The following is a 21,293-nucleotide window of genomic DNA, read 5'->3' as shown; positions in this document are numbered from 1 at the left end:
AATAATTCTATAAGCCTAAAGAAGGTAGAAAACCAGTTCTTTAATTTTACCACCTCCATTTGCAACATAACAATGCAGAAGCAAGTCTGCTCTAACTGCCAGGGCAACTGCATGACTAAGTAGGATATCCCTAAGCACAGAGACTCTTTAAGGACCTGACCCTTGCTGGGTAGCAGGTTAAACAGTATTATATTTCCAAAGACTCATTTGGCAATTGGTTACAACCAGCACAGTGATTTCTCCCCATCAGTATGGAAATCACCCAGAGAGAACCAGTATTCAGTTTTCTAAAATACCTGCCTTTGCCTAAAAAACAGATCCTAAGTGCACATGACCGTAAGGAAAAAGAGAAGGCAGATAGACAAAGAATAGAATAACCCATCTAATTCCAGAGTGAGATGGAGTGCAGAGAGCAAACCACAGGATGCTGTCGTTCATGAGAAAGGGAACGGAAATGTACCATAATCCCAAATTGGGGATGGTACCCAACTTAAAGCAAACACTTTGGAGAAGTTGAAAACACTGTGATATGGGACAGTTAATACTAGGAAAGAGGTTCTCAGGAGGCTATACAGTGTTGATTTGTAGTTTATATCATTCTACCTGTGTTTTCCACACAATTGGAAAGCTTAGGTTTCCCTAAATAGAAGCAATCCAACAACTTAATTTGTATAATGTTTAACAATTTATTTTTTAAAATATTTTATTTATTTATTTGTCAAAGATAAGAGAGAGAGAGAGAGAGAGCACAAGCAGGGAGAGCAGCAAGTAGAGGGAGAAGCAGGCTCCCTGATGAGCAAGAAGCCTGATGTGGGGCTCAATCCCAGGACCATGGGAGTATGACCTGAGCCAAAGGTAGACGACGCTTAACTGACTGAGCCACCCAAGTGTCCCTAATGTTTTAACAATTTATAAAATACTTTCATATCTATGCTCTTTCAGGCACATAATCTGTCCAACTTCATTCTAAAACAAAACAAAACAAAAACATCCAGATAGTGCTACATGTAAGACCAAAGAAGGTACCAGATTCAAGGGTTAAGCAACTTCAGTTGCTAGGTTAGCTCAAGAATAACACTGGTTTGTGGGCCTCCTGGGTGACAATGCACTGGTGCTTAATGTGCCCCTAGACTTTAGTAGTGGAGTGGGAATGGGGAGATTTTGCTGGATACTGGTAACTCCTAGGTAAGGCATTTGAGGAATGCCTTCCAACTCCGGGAAGACACCAGGTAAGACAGGACCACTGCCCATAACTTCCCTGACCTTCCTGCCTCCAGCGTTTCATGTAACATTCTCTTCCTGTTCCCAGCTCCTCTCTAGTTCACCATCCACTATGCTTGCCCTCTAAGTACCCAGTATTTTCCTAACTATCCTATTTTGACCTTTGATGTTCATTATTTCACTTGATCCTCACCACATCAAGGTACATTATGTGTCATCCTAGTGTAGTGGGGACAAAGAAAATACCCCCAAAGCTTCCAGAGATGGGGGAAATGCTTGGGTACATAAGTAGGATCACAAATCAGAATGGCTGCCATGTTGTCAGCTATGTTATGGTAGAGAGGACCATGTGACAAGGAATTGAATCCTGCTAACAACCATGTGAGTGAGCTTAGTTCATCTTTCCCCAGTCAAGGCTTCAGATGAGACAGCCATCCCAAGTGATAACTTGACTGTAACTTCATAAGAGACTGTGAGGTAGAAGCATACCCAGCTAAGCTGCTCCCAGATTCTTGACCCACAGAAACTGTGAAATAATAAATGTTTGCTGTTTTAACCTGCTAAATTTTGCAGTAAGTTGTCACATGGCAATAGATAATACAGGTATTCAATAAACAATGACAACTAGTTCCGCCATACAAACCATCAGTTGCCACATGTTTCCTCTTATCTATCTAGAGAACAAGCGTGCAGTTTGAAGTAGGTCATGGCTTGAGAAGTCCTTTAAGAATTAAACCTCAACAGTAGATAAAAGAGTTTATGTCTGGCCTGCCTCTATATTGCATTATGAAATCTGAGAACTATTTGAAACTTATTCCCCCTCTACCTCAGTTTCTCTTATACACACGCAAACATCCTGAAAATGGAAAATAAGAGTTGTCATTTTGGATTAAGATGGGAAAGCATGTAGCCAGCACAGATTCAAAATAGGGGTGCTAAGGCCTGCTAGGCATTTGATTTAGCACTTTATCGTGGTCAAGAGTTCATGTCTAAAATATTGGGCTTGAAATAGGGCCCTCAGTTCCCAACCATAAAGAACTTCAGGTCTTTTAATGTGCCTAGGACATTACTACAATGCTTCATCAGTTCAACACTTTGAACACCCACAACTTTCAGATCCAATGCGCTCATACCAGAAACTAGCTATTCTTTGAACCTGAGGTTTTTTCAGAAGCTATAAACCTGGACTGTGCCCATGCTAACAGCTTGACTCTGAAGAATACTTGGGACTTTTGGCTGAATTATATGGAAAAAGTCTATTGAGAAATTGCTATAAAAACTAGTCTCTACTATTCTGTTTCCTACAGCTTTGTGAACTTCTTTCAGTCTGGTTAATACCATTTTTAAATTAAATATTGTGAATAGCAGTTTAAAATGTTATTTTAGTTCAAATATGTGGCACTAGATTCAGTTTGGTCCATTCTCAGTTACGTCTTAGCAACTTAGGTCATTAGATGCATTTACTCATTAATATCGGGTGCCTATTTACCCTAGACACTGTGCTTGACTTGTGCTTTGACAGGGTATACAGTCCTTGCCCTGGTGGTATTTACATTCTGTCAGGAGAGAGACAAACAAATAATTAAGGATAATTATGATCCATGTTATAAAAGGCAAAGTAGAACTAGAAAACAACGGGGGCAGTGGGAAGGACCTAATCAAGTCTAAGAGTGAGGGATGGTTAGGAAAAGTTTCGCTGAGCAAACAACACTTTCTTTGATACCTGAAGAATATAAGTTAACCAGCAATAGGGAGAAGAAGGTGTATGGGCCAAGTTAAGAACCCCAAGATGGGCCACTTTGGCATAAAGATTATTTTGAGATAAAAGCAGCTGAAACCCAGCAGATTCAGGGAAAGCTCTTTACCTCCCCCTCAATTGCCTAAATTTACATTGGAAAAGAAGAGCCTGTACCAGGAAGAGAGCTACTAACAAAAATTCCTCTTTACGTAAGAAATTTATCTGTACAACAGGGCAACCTTTGTTTCCAAAACATCTCCTCTCTTTATCCTGCTAAAGGTCTTCCTCCCCTTTGCATCCTCAGACTCCTACCCCTCTCCTTAACTCAGGATGTCATGTAAGCTTCAAGTCACCCAACTTTGGAATTTATGTCTGTGTGGATTCCCATACATATGAAACTAAATTTGATTGCACCTGTTGCATCATGTGAATTTAATTCTTAGTCCAGCCAGAAGAACCTTGGACCAAGGAAAATTTCTTCCTTCCCAATGAGGGAAACACATGTGCATAGATTCAGAGGCAGGAAGGAACTCTCAGGAAATATAAGAAGGTAGGGATGCATATAGTTGGAGGGTCAAAGGAGAAAGGCTAGGAAGAGAGATGAAGTTGCAGAGACAGATGGGGCCAGATCATGCAGAACATTAGAGGCTACATGAAAGATTTTAATTTTATCCTAAAAGCAATGAAAGTCTTCAAAAAGGGTGTCCAGGAGCACAGTGATATGATTCAATTTATATGTTGAAATTACTCTGGCTGCCATATGGAAAATGGATTGGAGAGACTGACAGTGGATAATGGGAGCTAATGCACTAATCCAGATGGAAAAATGGTGGCTGCTTAAGACTAAGGTAATGGCAGTAAGAAGAGAATAGGCAGATTCTGAAACTATTTTAGGTTGTTTTTGGTGATGGACGTGGGGAGATAAGAGTGAGGGAAATATCAAGGATAACTTTGGCACAAGCAACTAGGTGGATGGTAATGTCATTCACTGAACTAAGGAATTCTGTGGGAAGGGCAAACTTTTCTTGGGTGGTGATGAGGAGTGGGGGGTAAAAGGGGTGATGTGTTCTATTTTGGATATGTTAAATTTGTGAAGCCATTGAAACACTCAAATGACTATGTTAAGTAGGTTATCTATATGCATCAAGAATAGGAAAGGTCTGGCTAAATAAAGCAATTTGGAGTGGTTGTTTATATAAATGGTCATAGAAATCATGGGGCTAGAAGATATTACCGAGACAGAAAGGGCAAAGTGAGATGAGAAGAGGATCCAAGACCCAGATCTGATACATGTGAACATTTTCAAAAGTCAGGTAGAGAAGGAGGAGAATACAGAAAAGGAAAGTGAGAAGAAGCCATAGAGTTAAGAAGGAAACCAGAAGAAGAGTATGGCATCACAGAAATTAAGGGAAGATAGAACTCCATATAGTGAGTTGAATGGTAGCCCCCCAAAAGATGTCCACATCCTTATCCCTAGAACCTGTGAGGCCACCTTATTTGAAATAGCGTCTTTGCAGATGTGACTAAGTTAAGAACACTGAAACAAGAAGATCATCCTGGATTATCCCAGTAGGCCCTAAATCTAACGACAGGTGTCCTTATAGAAGAAAAGCAGAGGGGCGCCTGGGTGGCTCAGTCATTAAGCGTCTGCCTTCGGCTCAGGTCATGATCCCAGGGTCCTGGGATCGAGCCCCGCATCGGGATCCCTGCTTGGCAGGAAGCCTGCTTCTTCCTCTCCCGCTCCCCCTGCTTGTGTTCCCTCTCTCACTGTGTCTCTCTCTGTCAAATAAATAAATAAAATCTTAAAAAAAAAAAAAAGAAGAAGAAGAAGAAGAAAAGCAGAGAAGAGAAGGAGGCAATATGACCATGGAGGTGGAAATTGGAGTGATGTGGCCACAAGTTAAGGAATGCCTAAAGCCACCAGAAGCTAAAGAGGCAAAGAACAGATTTTCCCTCTCCTAAACCCTCCAGAAGGAGTGCAGTCTGGATGACACCCTGATTTTTTACTTCTGACCTCCAGAACTGCAAGAGAATACATTTATGTTGGTTTAAACTACCAGTTTGTGGTAATTTGTTACAACCACCACAGGAAACTAATAAATCCAGTAAGGTAGCTGTGTTGAAGGCTTCTGAAAGGTCAAGAGGAAGGCTGTTTCTCTGTTTCCTTGTTTGACAAAAGTATTCTTTTACTAAGTAAATAAACCCATCAACTTTTCTCCACCATTTGGTGGAAGATCCGGGTGGAAAGAAGCAGGATGAGTAGTTCGGCTGTTTGAGGAGTGAGGTGGGAAGAACATGTAGAATATGCACGTGGTGATTAAAAAACAGGTTCCAGGTCAACCTCTAATTAGAATGATAGTCCCTTCTATTTCCATTTCATTTGTTCTTGGAGAAGCTGCATGAGCTTTAACAAAAAATAAATAAGTAATCACCTTGCTAAGCTTTCCTATGCTGACCTCAATACACAAATGCTCCAATAATTATATTCCCTTTGATGCAAGAAAAGGGCTTGCAAATAGAATGTCAATGTGCTTGTTAAGCACACAGAAAACTTAACTTACCTGCAATTAGAAGCTGACAAGATGCTTTCAAAAGCTTATCAGCATACTCAAATAGGATTAAGAATGCAGTTAGCAAGTGTCCAGAAGGCATATTCTTATTCAGTAGTTCTCAATCTCTAGAGTACATTAGACTCACCTGGAAGCTTTTCCACATCATACCTTTCATACGTTATAATTTGTTAGGCCTAAGCCAACATTTGTGTTTTTGCTTGTTAACTGCCATAGGTTATTACAAGTAGAGAAAGACTAAACACTAAGAACAATTCCTCCAATAAAGTGGCAAATTCTATACGGAATAATCCAAATCCCAATTATCCTAATTCCTACATCAGGAGCTCCCAAATTAGTGAATGCTCTTTGCAAAAAAACAAAAAACCCCAAAACACAGTCAAGTAAATTCATTTCTCTGAGAAGACCTATTTAACTTTAACTACCAAGCATTTCCCTAATCAATTAGGTGCCTTTATTATTCATTTATTACATTTTTAATCTAGCACCTATTAACAACCCACAAACTATTAGAAACAATGCCTCAAGGATGCCTGTGACATCATCCTATTGGAAATGTACAAAACAGACATAAAATACACTCCATAAAATATTTAAAGCCACTTCTAAGATAGAATCAACAGACTTGCCTACCTACTTGCCTACATCAATGGTAAGCTCTCTATACCCCAGAGGTCGGCCCTCAAGTTCTACTTCCCCAGGTAAAGGCCATCAATTGTCCTCCCAGGATAACATCAAATGGTGGTCATTACAGGGACCCTGACTTCTCCATATCCAGCTCCAGATGGATATATGCTATTAACAGGGAAAACATTCTGAACTGAAGTCTTTAGCAGATTACACTAATCAAAAACATCGTTATGGGCAAATTATTGCCTATGAAATAGGTGTGACTTTTCCCAGTCATAAAATAAAGGCCTCTAAATGTCTTAGACTAATCTGATGACACTTTAACTTGTCTTTTAAATGCACAGCAATATCAGAAATGCCACTGTAGAAACCTGAATACAATCTCTGCCTACAGGTCTCCCATACCTCCACCATTTCACACTTGATTACACCTATACTTTAGTGATTATTATTCATTTGTTTTGGGGCCAGTCTATTTATAACCTTAGAAGTTTCTTGAGGGCAAGAATCAAGTCTTTACAGTTTTTAGTATGCCTCTGTGTGCCCACCAGGTCCTCAATAATTTGTTGACTAAGTGCCATTTTCAGAATGCTGTATTCTAAATCTCATTTCCTAGGAAGGAAGCCCATGCCCTTAGAGGCTATGATCTGTGGTTGAGCATTCTTCACTGAGTATTAAGAGATATTCCCCACAGCCAGGGACAACATAACTCAGGAATCTGTTTTTGACAGGTTAAATTACTCTTGAGGAGGAGAAAATTCTTATTTCTATTCTAGAAAATATTTTTTATATATTCTTGTTTACTATGTTAGCATTTAATAACACTAGGTGGCTATAATAGTCTCCTTATGAGTTGTAGCCTAGGCATAAAAGCTTGCCACAGTGCAGTCACCTAAACTGGAGGAAATTCATACCATGGATTCTCAATAGATATCACCAAAAGGGACCACATGCTCATTTTATCTGATATATTTTTGGAAAAAAGGATTGTCTGCCACAGCAAAGTGGGAAGAAAGTAGCCAACCACTCTAAATACATATGTAATGAGGTTGAGAAAACTGTTTTCACTACAAGTTTTTTCAGGAAAGGTACCATTTTGGGTGGAGAAACTCCTTGAAAATTAATTTGGGGTAGAAGGAGGGGAATGTTTCCCTAGGGGGCTAAGGAAGACACAGTGCTGGAACACAACAAAGAAGAAAAAATGAGTCAGGAGTGGCACATTTCAGATAGTGGGAGGCTTTACACCACGCAATGTAGTCTCCACTCTAAGACTCAATGTTCAGCTAACTACTAGGGCCATATAAAGCTTAGGAGCTGATGGATTTTTTGGTGTGGAAACCATTGAGAGGCAGGATTTGATGTCTAAATTATAGAGGCAGGCCAGAAGTCAGTTGTGATATGGGAAAGTACTTGAAGCAAGTTTACCCAGATGTCTAAGGGAAAAAGAGTGCACCATAGGACACTTACATTACAAAAAGGAAACAAGTAATCTACCCAATACAAGGGGAAAAGACAAAAATAAAATAATAGCTCTTCTAAGTACTTCACTAACATTCTCTCTTTAACGTTCACAAGGATTCTATGAGGTAGGTGCTGACATTATCCCTGCTTTTCAAACGAATTCTCCACCATTCAGAAATTTATTAAATACCTTGCCTAAGGGATAATGTAGTAAGAGCCAGAATTGGGACTTAAGTTTAGGTCTTCTGTCCCTAAAGCTCATGCTCTTAGCTACTACCTTACCCTCTTACACTTCCCACTTTAGCTCCAGAATGCTTATGATATAAAACTCTAAATTTTCTCATATATTGCTAATGCAAGTGGGGGAACCAGGCTGAAGAAAAATGCTATTCAACAAAAGGACTAGGTCTCTGGAAGGAAAATAGGAGCAAGGTCATATCACATGCTGGTGCATTTAAATAAAAATAAATTGTGTTCTCTACCATAAACATACAAAGCTCCATTTAATTTGAAGCTTGCAAGTCCTTTTAGGATGAGAAAGCAGACCCCCAAACATGTCTATAATCCCTTATGCATAATTCCAACATCCAAAAAGCTCTAAAAACTAAAAATTTTCCATATGCTTTATGTCAAAACTCAGAGGACATTAAAACTTGAATTGATGTGAAGCTATATATAGCCTGCATTTATCCCACTTAGTATGAATACTCCTGTTTTGCTCAGAAATACTAATGTGTGTGACTAAGGGTGCTGCAACAGACCATGGGGGCATTACATAACACACAGAAAAAGCAACTCTCTAAAATTTGAAAAATTCTGAATTCTTAAACTCATATAGCCAAAGGTTTTAGGTCCTCTATGGGCTTGTATTCCAAAGTATTTTATTTTATTTTATTTTGTTTTGTTTTTAAGAGTTTTATTTATTTTTTGACAGAGAGAGAGACAGCAAGAGAGGGAACACAAGCAGGGGGAGAGGGAGAGGGAGAAGCAGGGAGCCTGATGCAGGGCTTGATCCCAGGACTCTGGGATCATGACATGAGCCAAAGGAGGATGCTTAATGACTGAGCCACCCAGGTGCCCCTCCAAAGTATTTTAAAGACAATTTCTAAGAATGATGAGATCAGAGGTACTTAATCTTCAGGATCTCACAGGTCAGTAAATTTTCAAAAATGTTTTGAAGAAAATATAGAGTTACAATTTTTAAAAACTAAGTAAGGATGGGGTGCCTGGGTGGTTCAGTCATTAAGCATCTGCCTTCGGCTCAGGTCATGATCCCAGGGTCCTGGGATCGAACCCCGCATCCAGCTCCCTGCTCTGCGGGAAGTCTGCTTCTCCTTCTCACACTCCCCCTACTTGTGTTTCTCTCTCTCTCTCTCTCTCTGTATCAAATAAATAAATAACATCTTTAAAAAAAATAACTTCACAATGTCAAGATAATTTAAAAAAACAACTAAGTAAGGATGATAAAAATAACCTATCAACGTCGTTTTATAAAAGGGTATTTTCAACACCAAAAAACACAGGAAGGCCTTAATTCAATGCAAAAGACAATTCTTTAAATTGAATAAATTTACCTTTATGGAAAACACTCTGTGGTCCTAATTTTTCTTATTTCACCACAGGCTGGTGAAAATTCACTGGAGACCAGCACCATTCTGGTCAGAGGCATAAAGCCCAGCTGGCTACAAAATAAAATTGCTTCAGGAAATGGTCAAAAATGCAGTCCCTGAAGCTCCATCCTAGGAGAAGGTCTAGGCCACATCTATATTATGTTTTAGAAAGCTTGTGGGTTGTCTCTGATATGCAGCCAAGCTTCAGAACCACTGGTCTAGTCTGTAGGATCTAGTTCCACCTTTTTTTCCCTCTCCTCAATTCTTTTCTGAGGGAGTAAGGAGAGCAAAACAGAAATGTTTCCAAGTAGGGAGTCTGCCCAACCTATTTTTTTTTTAAGATTTTATTTATTTGAGAGAGAGAGAGAGCATGAGAGCGGGGTGAAGGGCAGAGGGAGAAGCAGACTCCCTGCTGAGCAGGGAGCCCGATGTGGGGCTCGATCCCAGGAGCCTGGGATCATGATCTGAGCCGAAGGCAGACGCTTAACTGACTGAGCCACCCAGGCGCCCCTGCCCAACCCAATTTTTATAATACCAGTTATTCCTCCAACAGTCAATGCTGGACCAGCTCATCAACTTGCAAACTGAGGTTGTTAGCGGTGGAACAACAGAAATTAGGTAGTAGACAAGCGAGAAAAGCCTGCTGAAGCAAAACTCCTCTATGAAAAGGTGTGGGTTCCAGAGTTTCTTTCTCTTCAACTCAAAGATTCTATATGATGCCTACATTCAGCACAGGTAATATTTGTCTTTGCTGGGAAAAAATAATAATTTAAAAATGTATGTGTGTACGAATATGTATTTATATGTGTGTATGTGTGTATCTATCTAATCCTTCATAGCTGCTTTCTGTGTCCAGCTGCTATGCCAGGTCTATGATTTTGACTTTCATTTTTCATCTTTGGAGGGATTTCAAAAATCGCTAATATTGCCTCAAACAATATAATGACAAATCATAAAAACAACTGAAAATCCACAGCATGCTTGATGTTTGATGCAGCAGACTACATTCTCCAACATTCCAAAAGATAAAAAATTAATTCCAATAATTTCTTTTTTTTTGGCAAAAAGTTTCTCTTATTCCCTTGCTATTGTTTTAAAAAACTCTTAAGAACACACATAGCTAATATCTTTAAAAGCACACACAACTTTCAATAAGCTATCAAACTTCTGTCCCCGCTAAAAAAATTAGCAGAATCTTCTAAAGCAAGGCTAAATGGTCAGTGACAGGGGAGATGAAAAGGACATATAAATAACGCCTATTCTCATGGGATTAATCACTAAATCCTATTTGACCAGAATCCCTTGGCCGCTAAGCTTTCCAAATGAAACAGCAATCTCTCATTAGAAATTCATCTAGGACTTCGAATCATGAAACAATTGTTTTATGTCCCTGTGTATTGCTGATTACCTGAATTCAACACAATGCTGGCAACAAGAGGGGTGAATCTTTGATGATTTGCTCCACAACCAGTTTACTTCTTATACTCCCAGACCAAATTCAGCTTTCTTCTAGAGCCAGAATTTGAATATTTAGTTAATATACAGTAGTGGTTCTCAAAATTTAGTCCCAGGCCCAGCAGCATCAGTACCACATGGGAACTTGCTAGAAATGCAAATTCTCAGGCCCCACCCCAGACCTGTTGAATCAGAAACTCTGGGTGGGGCCCAGACATCTGTGTTGTAATAAGCCCTCCAGGTGATTCTGAAGCATGCTTAAGTTTGAGAACCACTGATAGACAACAAGTGAAAAAAAAATGTGATTCCTTCTGTTGGTCCAAAGCCAGGGGTGCCGTATATTCTATCTTGATAGGAAATAAAGACATCCAGTTAAAAGGCATAATCTCCTCACAACTCCTACCTTCAATCGAGTGGGTTTTATTTTTGTGAGCTAAGTAAGAAAACAAGCTGCAATCTGAGATTTAGTCAAAAATGTATATTTAATGGGCATCAGTTCCCTTGCAGCTTGATTTCACACATTGCCCTTTACATCTTCTTACATCTAAAGTTCCAAAAAAGGATCTTCATAATGTAAGCCTCGGACACTTCAGGAATTATATAATAAAACATCAATGAGGTCTGAATATATCAAGCTTATTAGAGAAGAAAAGTGGAATTATTTGCTACATCTCAGAACTGTATTCAACAGGGAATTAGGGATTTCTTTTCACTTTTATACTTCCAAGTAAACACAATTAAACCAGAACATCCCATTCTTTAAAAGGTTCTAGCGTGGCAAAGTTTCACTGCATTACTTCTTGTTTTCAGTGGGGATAAAGGAGAGTCTTGGGAGGCCCATTTTGTATATCTGCAAGGCTGCAGAATAAAATAGTCACATCTGTTCAATACTGAAACAAAGGTCCGGTAAAACCTCAGATGGTGAGTGTAATACCTCGGCACTCACCTAGGTCATAAAAAGACACCAAGAACACCCCATCACACAAAAGCAATTACATACTGTGCTCTTGTTTATACTAAAATCACTATGTTAAAACTTCACTTGCCCTAATATTATTGCATTTTAAAGAAGGGGGCAAGACCAGTCTGCAGTCCAGAAAGCACCAACTTTCAAAAAGCAGATAGTTCCCATGCAACTGTTTCAGAGCACAAATGAAGAGACCCTTCTAATGATTAGTTTACAGGTACCTCAATACATTAAACAGAACAAAAATAGCACAAAAGATAAACCACAGACCAATTTCCATGCTATAGACATACACTTTCAAATAAAATATGAACAAATAAAGTCAAGCAACTTATTTAAAAACAAAGCAATGACACTGATCAATAGGGTTCAGCCCAGAAATGCAAGGATAGTCTAAAATTACGAAATTAAAAATGTATTTTTTCACATTAGCAGGCAAAGGAAACAAAACCTACATGAGCATCTCAGTAGTTGCCAGAAATATATATATCATGATTCTACCTTAAAAAAATGTTTCTATGCATTAAATGTCTAAAAAGCAAAAAACCAGAATGTTTTGGATAGCAAAATTACAGATCGTTTTTCTTTTTTTCTTTTTTTTTTTTAAAGATTTTATTTATTTATTTGAGAGAGAGAGAATGAGAGATAGAGAGCACGAGAGGGAAGAGGGTCAGAGGGAGGAGCAGACTCCCTGCCGAGCAGGAAGCCCGATGTGGGACTCGATCCCGGGACTCCGGGATCATGACCTGAGCCGAAGGCAGTCGCTTAACCAACTGAGCCACCCAGGCGCCCCCAGATCGTTTTTCTTTATATTTTGTTTTCTAATTATTATAAAGAAGAGTGTGACTTCTTTTATAATTAGGGAGAAATGTTTTCATTTACACATATTTAAATTTCTTTCTTATTTTCCTCATGGATATGTGTCACACATAGACTACAGGGGTTGAATTCCTGCCTCTTGAGGTTGATCAGCCCACTTCTGGGATGTGCACTGGACAAAGCTGCCCTTATTTTCATTTTATTTATTTATTTATTTATTTATTTATTTATTTATTTATTTATTTAATTATATATTTGCAAGCGAGAGGCAGAAAAAGGAGCAGGGGGAGAGGCAGAGTGAGAGGGAGAAGCAGACTCCCCACTGAGCAGGGAGCCCTGGGACTCTGGAATCATGACCTAAACTGAAGGCAGATGCTTAACCGACTGACCCACCCAGGCGCCCTTATCTTCATTATTTTTAAAGGTCCTCTAGTAGCAACACAGAAAAAACATAATTAGGTAAGTTAAAAAATATGAAAAGTGTGATTACAATTGAAAAGAATATGTATGCATTAAAAAATATACAAGTGAAAATGAAAAAGAAAGCAGGTACTGAATGAAGCCATGGGGCAACCATCTGGAAACATTGTTTTCAGTTGTTTTATTGTGTTCAAAGTATTTTTTAAATACATAAAATTGAGTAAAGGAAGAAAAAAAGAAACCCTGCCAAACCCTTGCTACTGGGGCCACTCTTCCAATCTTTGCTACTGTTGCTATGTATTCACCTGACATCAAAAAGATGGGCAGCCCCTCGGACCCTTTCTTCTTTCTCATAACCCCGTTTCGTTCATTCATTCACACATTTCTTGAAAAGGTAACAAACACAAACACATGATTCAAAAAAATGTTTTAAATATATATAAAGGCATATGGCGAAATCCTATCTCCACTCCTATTTCTTCCATTGGTTTCTTATATTATCATTTCAGAATTTCTTTTTGCAATTATAAGCAAATATAAATAAATGTACATTCTTATTCTACCCTACTTTCTCTCTCAGCACAAAAAGTAGCATACCAAATACATGGTTGCATGCTGTGCCCCTTTTTAAAAAAAAATCACAATATATCTTAGAGCTCTTTTCCATCTGGTCAGTCCACAGTCTTCTTCATTCTCTTCTACAACTATCCAATATTCCATGGTTTGCATGTACCACAGTTTAACCAGTTCCCTGCTGACAAACAATGGGGTCATCCCTATCATGCTATTACAAACAATGCCAAGCATAACCACATGCATACATCAAATTTGCTTCTGAATGTGCCTTTGATGAAGCTTCTGGAATGGTTCAAGATATTAGATGATTGATTACAAGGTTACCTGTTCACCAGGCTGAGAAGTTAGCCCCTTTTCTAGTTCTCATTATATACAGCATTATGTAGCAAAAGATGGAACGATTCCATGAATCAACAATTGTACTCTTAGGGGATTCATCTCATAAAAATAAAATGACTAAAACATGCAAATGAATGCATTTCTATAAAAAATGATGAATGTGAATAAAAAGCATATAATATACCCATCAAAATGTGAACCACTGCCTTAGTATGGTGGATCTATGGAGTGTTTTGCAGCTACCCACCCCCACCTTTTTGCCCATCAATGCTTTCTAATTTTATAAAAGTAATGTACTATTTCTGTAATATAAAATTGAAAATGATAAATAAAATGTTAATTCAAATTAAGCCGGATACATTCTTTTGGTCTGTCTTATGTTTGTATAGTGAGTACTTCAGAGTTCCTAAAGTATGTTTATGTACATCATTTAATTCTTATACTAACCCTATGTATTTTCATTCTATCAAAACGGAAAAGGAGGCAACAGATGGTTAGGCAGTTGAGCTCAAGGTCATTCAAATAGAAAGGTTGGCAGAGACAAATTTCAAACCTAGATCTTCTGACTGCAAATTCAGTGCACTTTCAAAAACATAACTGCTGTTTCCTTAATTTTAATAATATTTCAGGAGTTACTCACATAATCAGAATTTGACAGATGAATTAAAATTATACAGTATAAGGCCTCAGTCCCTAAAGCTCATATAATCAGATTTTATTGAAAGGAGAATGCTAGCATACAATAATCAAAACTCTAGAGTTAGGAGAGGGTCTGGATGCTTCTAAATAAATTACCCAACTGGCAAAATATATGTCTAATATGGCCCCAAATGAATGCATAATGAAAGTAACATCCCCTTAAGTTGGAAGATTCTCACCTTCAAGACAACCTTTGGTTTTGACTCCTGCTCTAGTCTCCACACACCTCATGGAATTTCAAAATATGAGTAAGCCATACTTTCAAGGGGGTGATTATAAAATATATATTTTTTTAAGTTTGGGACATACTGACCAAGTGATAATAAGTAAGGATGTATTCTTTCTCCCCAATGTCTCTCCTTCTTTCCTATAAAATCCTACAGGTTAGGGGCGCTGGGGTGGCTCAGTCAGTTAAGCATCTGCCTTCGGCCCAGGTCATGATCCCAGAGTCCTGGGATGGAGGCCCCATGTTGAGCTCCCTGCTCAGCAGGAGTCTGCTTCTCCCTCTCCCACTCCCCCTGCTTGTGTTTTCTCTCTCTGTCAAATAAATAAATAAAATGTTTAAAAAAATTATACAGGTTATTTTATAATACACACGGAGACCACTGATAAATATTGGTTTGTTAAAGGATATTTTAAAAAGATTTTATTTTGGGGGCACCTGGGTGGCTCAGTCGTTAAGCGTCTGCCTTCGGCTCAGGTCATGGTCCCAGGCTCCTGGGATCGAGCCCCGCATCGGGCTCCCTGCTCCGCGGGAAGCCTGCTTCTCCCTCTCCCACTCCCCCTGCTTGTGGTCCCGCTCTCGCTGTGTCTCTCTCTGTCAAATAAATAAATAAAATCTTCAAAAAAAAAAAAAGATTGTATTTTTTTATTTTACATTTATTTTTATAGAGGGAGTTGGGGAGGGACAAGAGGGATAGGGAGAGAAAGACTCTTAAGCAGGCTCCACGCCCAGCACACATCCCAGTGCAGGGCTCAGTCTCACAACCCTGAGATCATGACCTGAGCCAAAATCAAAAGTCAGATGCCTAAGTGACTGAGCCACCCAGGCGCCCCAAAGTATATTTGATTCATCATTCCTCAAACTGTGTCTCATATAATTCTGTTCCAAAATATGATTAGATACGTTTCAGAGGGGTGGAAAGGAAAGACCATGGTTAAATACAATGCACCCTTTTTGGAGATCCACAATTCACAGCGGACATTAATATAATAAAGGCTCTAGAGAATTCCTGCATCACAGAAACCTTTGTTTAACCCAGTTTATTTTGACATAAAATTCTTCTACTGTGGCATAACTATTTACATCTCGTGTTTAGACTAACTGCTTGAATAAAAGTAGTTATTAATTGAACACCCCCAACAGATATGGCAAAAATGGATAGTTCTTAAATGTTTCCTAACACGAAAGTATTAATTCTTTAAAAAGTTCCTATGTTCAATCTAGCGAACTCCTTCCTCTTTACCCACCAAAGCCTTGCTCAGATATCTCATTTGAGAAATCTTCCCCAGTGCTCTCTATATTACTAACTGCTCCTTTCTCCTGGTTTACACAGCATTTATTTATATCTCTATTATCTCACTTAACACATGATAAACCAGTTCATCCATCTGTCTCCTTGCTAGATGGTGAGCTCCTTGAGAATAAGTTTGATTATATTTTCAGCACCTTGAACACTGTAGGGCACATATGAGCTTCATGATGAAGAAGTAAACAGAGTCACTTCCTCAGGTATAACAGTTCCCCAGAATTCAATTCTCGTATTTCTAAACTGTTAGTGAAACCTTGCCAATAGCTTGAGAATATTATGTTCTCTCCCTAAAACCTGCATGTATTACTGAGCAGCAGTGGTCAGAGTTAACTCTGTGACATGTGCTCTAGCCAAGCCCATTCACAATTTTTTCCTTAGGTGATTTTTGTTTGTTTATATCTCTGTGCATTTGCACCTGCTGGTCCCTGCTTGGAATGCTGTCTCAAAGTTTTATGCACCTGGAAAACATTCTTACTCATCCTTTAAGAATCAGGTTAAACAATAGCTTCTTTGGGAAGCCTTCATATCTTCCCATCCTTTCAGAAAGAGTTAGGAATTTCTCAAGTCAGACATTTATGCAGATTACTACATAAGCACCAAGGACAGAAAGATGAAGATGTGGAGGGGCGCCTAGGTGGCTCAGTCAGCTAAGCGTCTAACTCTTGATTTCAGCTCAGGTCATGATCTCAGGGTCCTGGGATCAAGCCCCATGTCGAGCTCTGCCCTCAGCATGGAGTCTGCTTGTCCCTCTCCCACCACTCCTCCCCTTGTTTGTGCCCTTGCTCTCTCTCTTTCTCAAATAAACAAATAAATACAATCTTTAAAAAAAAAAGAAAGAGAAATGAAGATGTGGACCCCACATTCATGAAGCTCACAGTCTAGTAAGGAAGACAGCCATATAAACAAATAACCACACTATAATAATATTAAATGTAATACCAAAAGAAAGACTTAGGGAGTATTTGACATATGTTTACTTTGTTATGCTCTTTATTAGACACTAAAGCTCTAAGGACTGCTATACCCTCAATTGTCTTCTGAAGAAACTGTCCCCAAGTGGTTCTTTTATTTTATGCTAAGATCTGTACAACAGATAATGCATGAAACCAACCCTACTTCTTGGGACACAAGCAACTGAACTAGCACTCAGAGCACTAACTAAAGATAATCTACAAGCTGAACTTGAAAGTGATCACCTAGGACATGTCTTGGCTCAAAATTCTGCCCAATAGGGGTTCTCTATTTTAGGTGACAAACCAATCCAATCAGGTTCTCTCTTGGGAAATACAAATGTTGGGTGAGCAAAGTAAAAGAAGGCAGGTTTCCAGAGCCCAAATCCTATTCTAAATACTGCTCAGCTATTGTTATTTAAGGTTTTGAAAGCAGTAAGGCCAAGGGAAAATATGGCTGCTGAGATGATTTCCCATTTAAATTTACATTAAACCCTCATCAGCAAAGATATATGTGTGTGCCTCTTCCTTTCAACTGACAAGGGCCTAACACATCATAACACCACTTTTTAAATTAGAGAACAGGCTTAAGAGTTCTACAACTTGACCATAATCCCTCAGTTGGTAAGTGGCAAAGCCAAAAATCAAAAATCAAATCAGCCTGATTCTTCTAGAAAATCCTGCTAGGTAAATGGCCTCAAAATCAATTGATGACACTTAAAAGTTGACACAGGTTAATGGAGAGAAGCTTAGAAGTAAGTTTATGCACAGAATAAAACAGAAATGTTCTGGAAGTCAATATGCTAGGAGATGTGAAGTGGGAGGGGGCATACCAGGTGTTACTTTGGTCAAGTTAATTTCTTTCCAACCTGGACCTCTCCCCTGAGCTGTGAGCTGCCTGTTTCTCTTACTCAAAAATATATCAGTAAGGGCAAGATCTTAATCTGTTTGTTCACCAGAGTCTAAAACAAAGCCTAACTTACAGTAAGTGCTTAATAAGTATTTGTTGAATAAGTGAACAAATTTTCAAAGAAGCGAAAGGAACATTCTACAGTGGACTCCAAGAAGGGTTATCACGAAATAGACTCCAGAGGTCATTTACATTTTCATGGATCCTGTCTTTGTGAATTCTCCTACTTGCTAAAATGTCTTTGTAACCACAAAACCAACACTCACCGTGCTTTTTCAGCCATTCACAGACATGCACAAAGTGCGAAAACTGAGTCACCCCTCCAAAACATTCCCAGCTAAGGTAGAACATGGCAGTGCTCTGCATTTGTGTTTCCAGTCTCATACAGGGATGACTAGAGGACACAGATGGAGGGGGCAGTGCAATGTAGAGCAAGAAGCTCTGGCTCAGAGGCCAATCAGACAGGGTTTGAAGCCTAACTCTGGTACTTGTTAGAGAGTGGCCTCAGGGAAGTCACTTAACACTTCTGAACCTCATTTTCTCTTTTTTGAAAATAAAGAAAATAGAATTTACCAGGATAAACTGTATTTACGTAAGATTATAATCTATATAAGATGTTTATATGGACGTATTTTCCCTAGGAGCAGTGGTTCAGTATTTGCTAATTTAGTGCTCTAGGTGACTTTATCGACCAAAATTACTGTAAATAATGAGAATCAAAGATAATTATTTATAATGAAATAACAGAAAGATATAGAAAATAATTATTTGGATGGAGTGCAGGCCAGTGTCAGGCTTCAAGAGATTTTGAAATAGAACCTCACTAGGCATATAAGGTGTGGAAAAGGCTTTCAAGGAGAGAGAACAGCACCTATGGAGAGAGACCCAAGTGTGTAAAATAAACAGGTAGGTTTAGGAAATGTCACTTCAGAAAGTCTAGAGCAGGAGATGAGGCCAGAACATGGAGTCACAGTGCTTCTCTGTGCCCTGCATACTACTCTGTACTGCAGAACCTCTCCCTCTGCATTTAATTCTTGGTTTATAGGTTTTTCTCCCAGTAAACTGTGGATTCCTTAAAGACAAGCTCTCTAGGAAGAAATCATAGTTATAATCTTTTAAATCTGCAAATGAGTAATTACTAAGCACAAATACACCTGAAAAGACTGTTAAAAAAAATAACTTTGGTTTTCAACCACAGCCTATACCAACGCATAGATCTGTAGTTTTCCCAGGACTTTTCTTTGATGACTGTTAATAATTCTGTAATTAATATTTTACTGTTCTCAATACCTGGGCATTTGTTAGAATAGCTTTAAGATCTTCCTCTTTTTTGTGTGATTTATTAACAGGGTTCAAACATATGGTCTACTAGACAATGCAATACTGCCTCTTCAGAGTAAAGATTCCTCTTAATTCACTCTACTAGACTTATTTCTCTATATACAAGGTACAGTCTTACCATAGTAAAATACAAGGAAATATATATATATTACAAATAAAATAAAGAAAACAATGAAAATTTTTCACAAAAACTTGCAAAATTCTGTCCAAAATAAAGTGTACATATTAAACTCAGTGCTTACATTTCAACTCTGCGAACTAAGAAAAACAATTCCAATTTATATGAAGTCACGAAACTAAGTACTTTTAGAACCTACAAGGTTTTGTCTATGTGTATTTTCTCTTGCACACTCTTTCTCATACACACATAGCTTAAGGGGCCCATCACACTTAATCCAATACTTCTATTTCCTCAAAACAAAACTCTTACAGTCCAATATATGAATTAATATTTTCAAAACCCCAAAGTGACTTTTCCCCATAGATTTCTTGGCATAATTTTATTTAGGCACAACATAGTTCGCACTATTATCTAGAACCAACATCATTAAAACACAAACTGACATACTATAAATGTGAGTACAAATCCTGTGTGAATAGGGAAAAGAGAATATTGTTTTTAAACAGATTCAATGCCATATTATCCATAGTCTTGGTATGATCAAATCACATTGTGCTACACGGCTAAAGTATGTCGTATATTTTATGATAAACTAGGGTGGACAGGCCCTTACACTACAAACTCTGTGCCGCTCCAGGTAAGCTATTTAAAGTATAATGAAGAAAAAAAGAAGAAAAAAAGTATAATGAAAACTGCCTACTTAAAATAATAATATATTTTAAATTTCTTGTGGCCAGTAAAGCCTTCTCACCTGCATTTCCAGAAAGTATCACCAAAACAACTGTACTGGGAAAAAGATTTCAGAGAGGATATTATGATCAAATGCCATTTTAAGGAAGCCAAGAATAGTTCACCATTAACAAAACCGATTAAAGTTCCTAGTCTTGCAAAGCTCCCTGTACTGTGTATTCTGCGTCTCTTGCATTCACCTTCCAGCTGCTTGGAAGGAGCAAGTGGAAAATGTTAGTTTCCATGAGAGATGTAGATGAAATTTAGCGGGGGGGAGGGCTAAGGGACTCACTAGCAGAACGGAAGGCAGCAGAGAAGTGGCCGGGGCTCCTAACTCAAATTAGGTATCAAGAACGAAAGCTGGAGTAAAGTGGGAGGTGGAGGGAGTAGAAGAAACGCAGATAACGCACCCCGGCCCGCGAATGGGGGAGGGGTGAAAAAGCGCAACTCCTCCCCCTACCCGCCTGGGGAGGGGACCGGGGGATGCAACACCCGTCAATTTGCCTCGCGGGGTTGCGCTGGGGTAGTGTCAAGCCAAGGTTTCAGTCCGAAGAAGGCTGAGGGGGCTCAGGGAAGTTGAGGGGTGGGGTTGGAATAGCGCGCCTGTGCGGGGAGAAAAGGACTAAGACCCCCGAAAGCCCGCGAGAGGCAGAGGGTAACCCCAACGGATGCCCCTGCTCGCCGATGGCCACGACGTGGGACCCGCCGGCTTACCCTCACCACAGGAGCTCGGACAGGCGCGCGTCGCCCCTCACAGCCCCGACGGCTGCGGAAAGAGAGGCGCAGGGCGCCCCCAGAGCCAGGAGAGCGGCGCTTCCCGTGCGTCCCCTCCCCGGCAGCCCGGGTTCCCGAGCCCACCTGGGCTGACCAGAAGCCCTTCCTCCAGATCGTACTCCGCCACTCCTCCGAGAGCCTCAGCCGTCGCCGCAGAGGTCGCCGTCGCCAGAACAGTCTCGGCCTCCAGTACCAAAGCGTGAGCCACAGCACGGGAGAACCGCCGCTGCCACTCGCCAGGTTACCTCTTACAGCACCCTGGCTCCTTACTCCGCCCCCGAACCCAAGCCATTGGTTGCTGGGCACCGCCCCATTCTCCTATTGGACCGAAGATGATGCCTCTCAGTCACCTAGAAGGGCATGTGTGTTGCTTATTGGTCTAAATGTGAAGCAGTTCCCACCCACTCACTCAGAAGTTCCAGCTTCCGATT

General features: G+C 39.5%; 1 protein-coding gene across 2 annotated transcripts in view; it reads right to left on the bottom strand.

The window, feature by feature from the left end:
• Window positions 1-21,104, bottom strand: part of PAIP2B (poly(A) binding protein interacting protein 2B) — a 31,369-nt gene extending 10,265 nt beyond the window's left edge. For both annotated transcript variants that reach the window (XM_028116322.1, XM_028116324.2), the window contains exon 1: window positions 20,947-21,104. The gene's annotated coding sequence lies outside the window, so the exon portion shown is untranslated. The remainder of the gene's footprint in view (window positions 1-20,946) is intronic.
• Between the last annotated feature and the right edge of the window lie 189 nt (window positions 21,105-21,293).

This window comes from Eumetopias jubatus, unplaced genomic scaffold, assembly GCF_037043125.1.
Source record: "Eumetopias jubatus isolate StellerSeaLion01/CBP00866 unplaced genomic scaffold, mEumJub1_p1.0 scaffold_9, whole genome shotgun sequence".
NCBI classification, from domain to species: Eukaryota; Metazoa; Chordata; class Mammalia; order Carnivora; family Otariidae; genus Eumetopias; species Eumetopias jubatus.
This window is presented reverse-complemented; position numbering and strand designations above follow the sequence as displayed.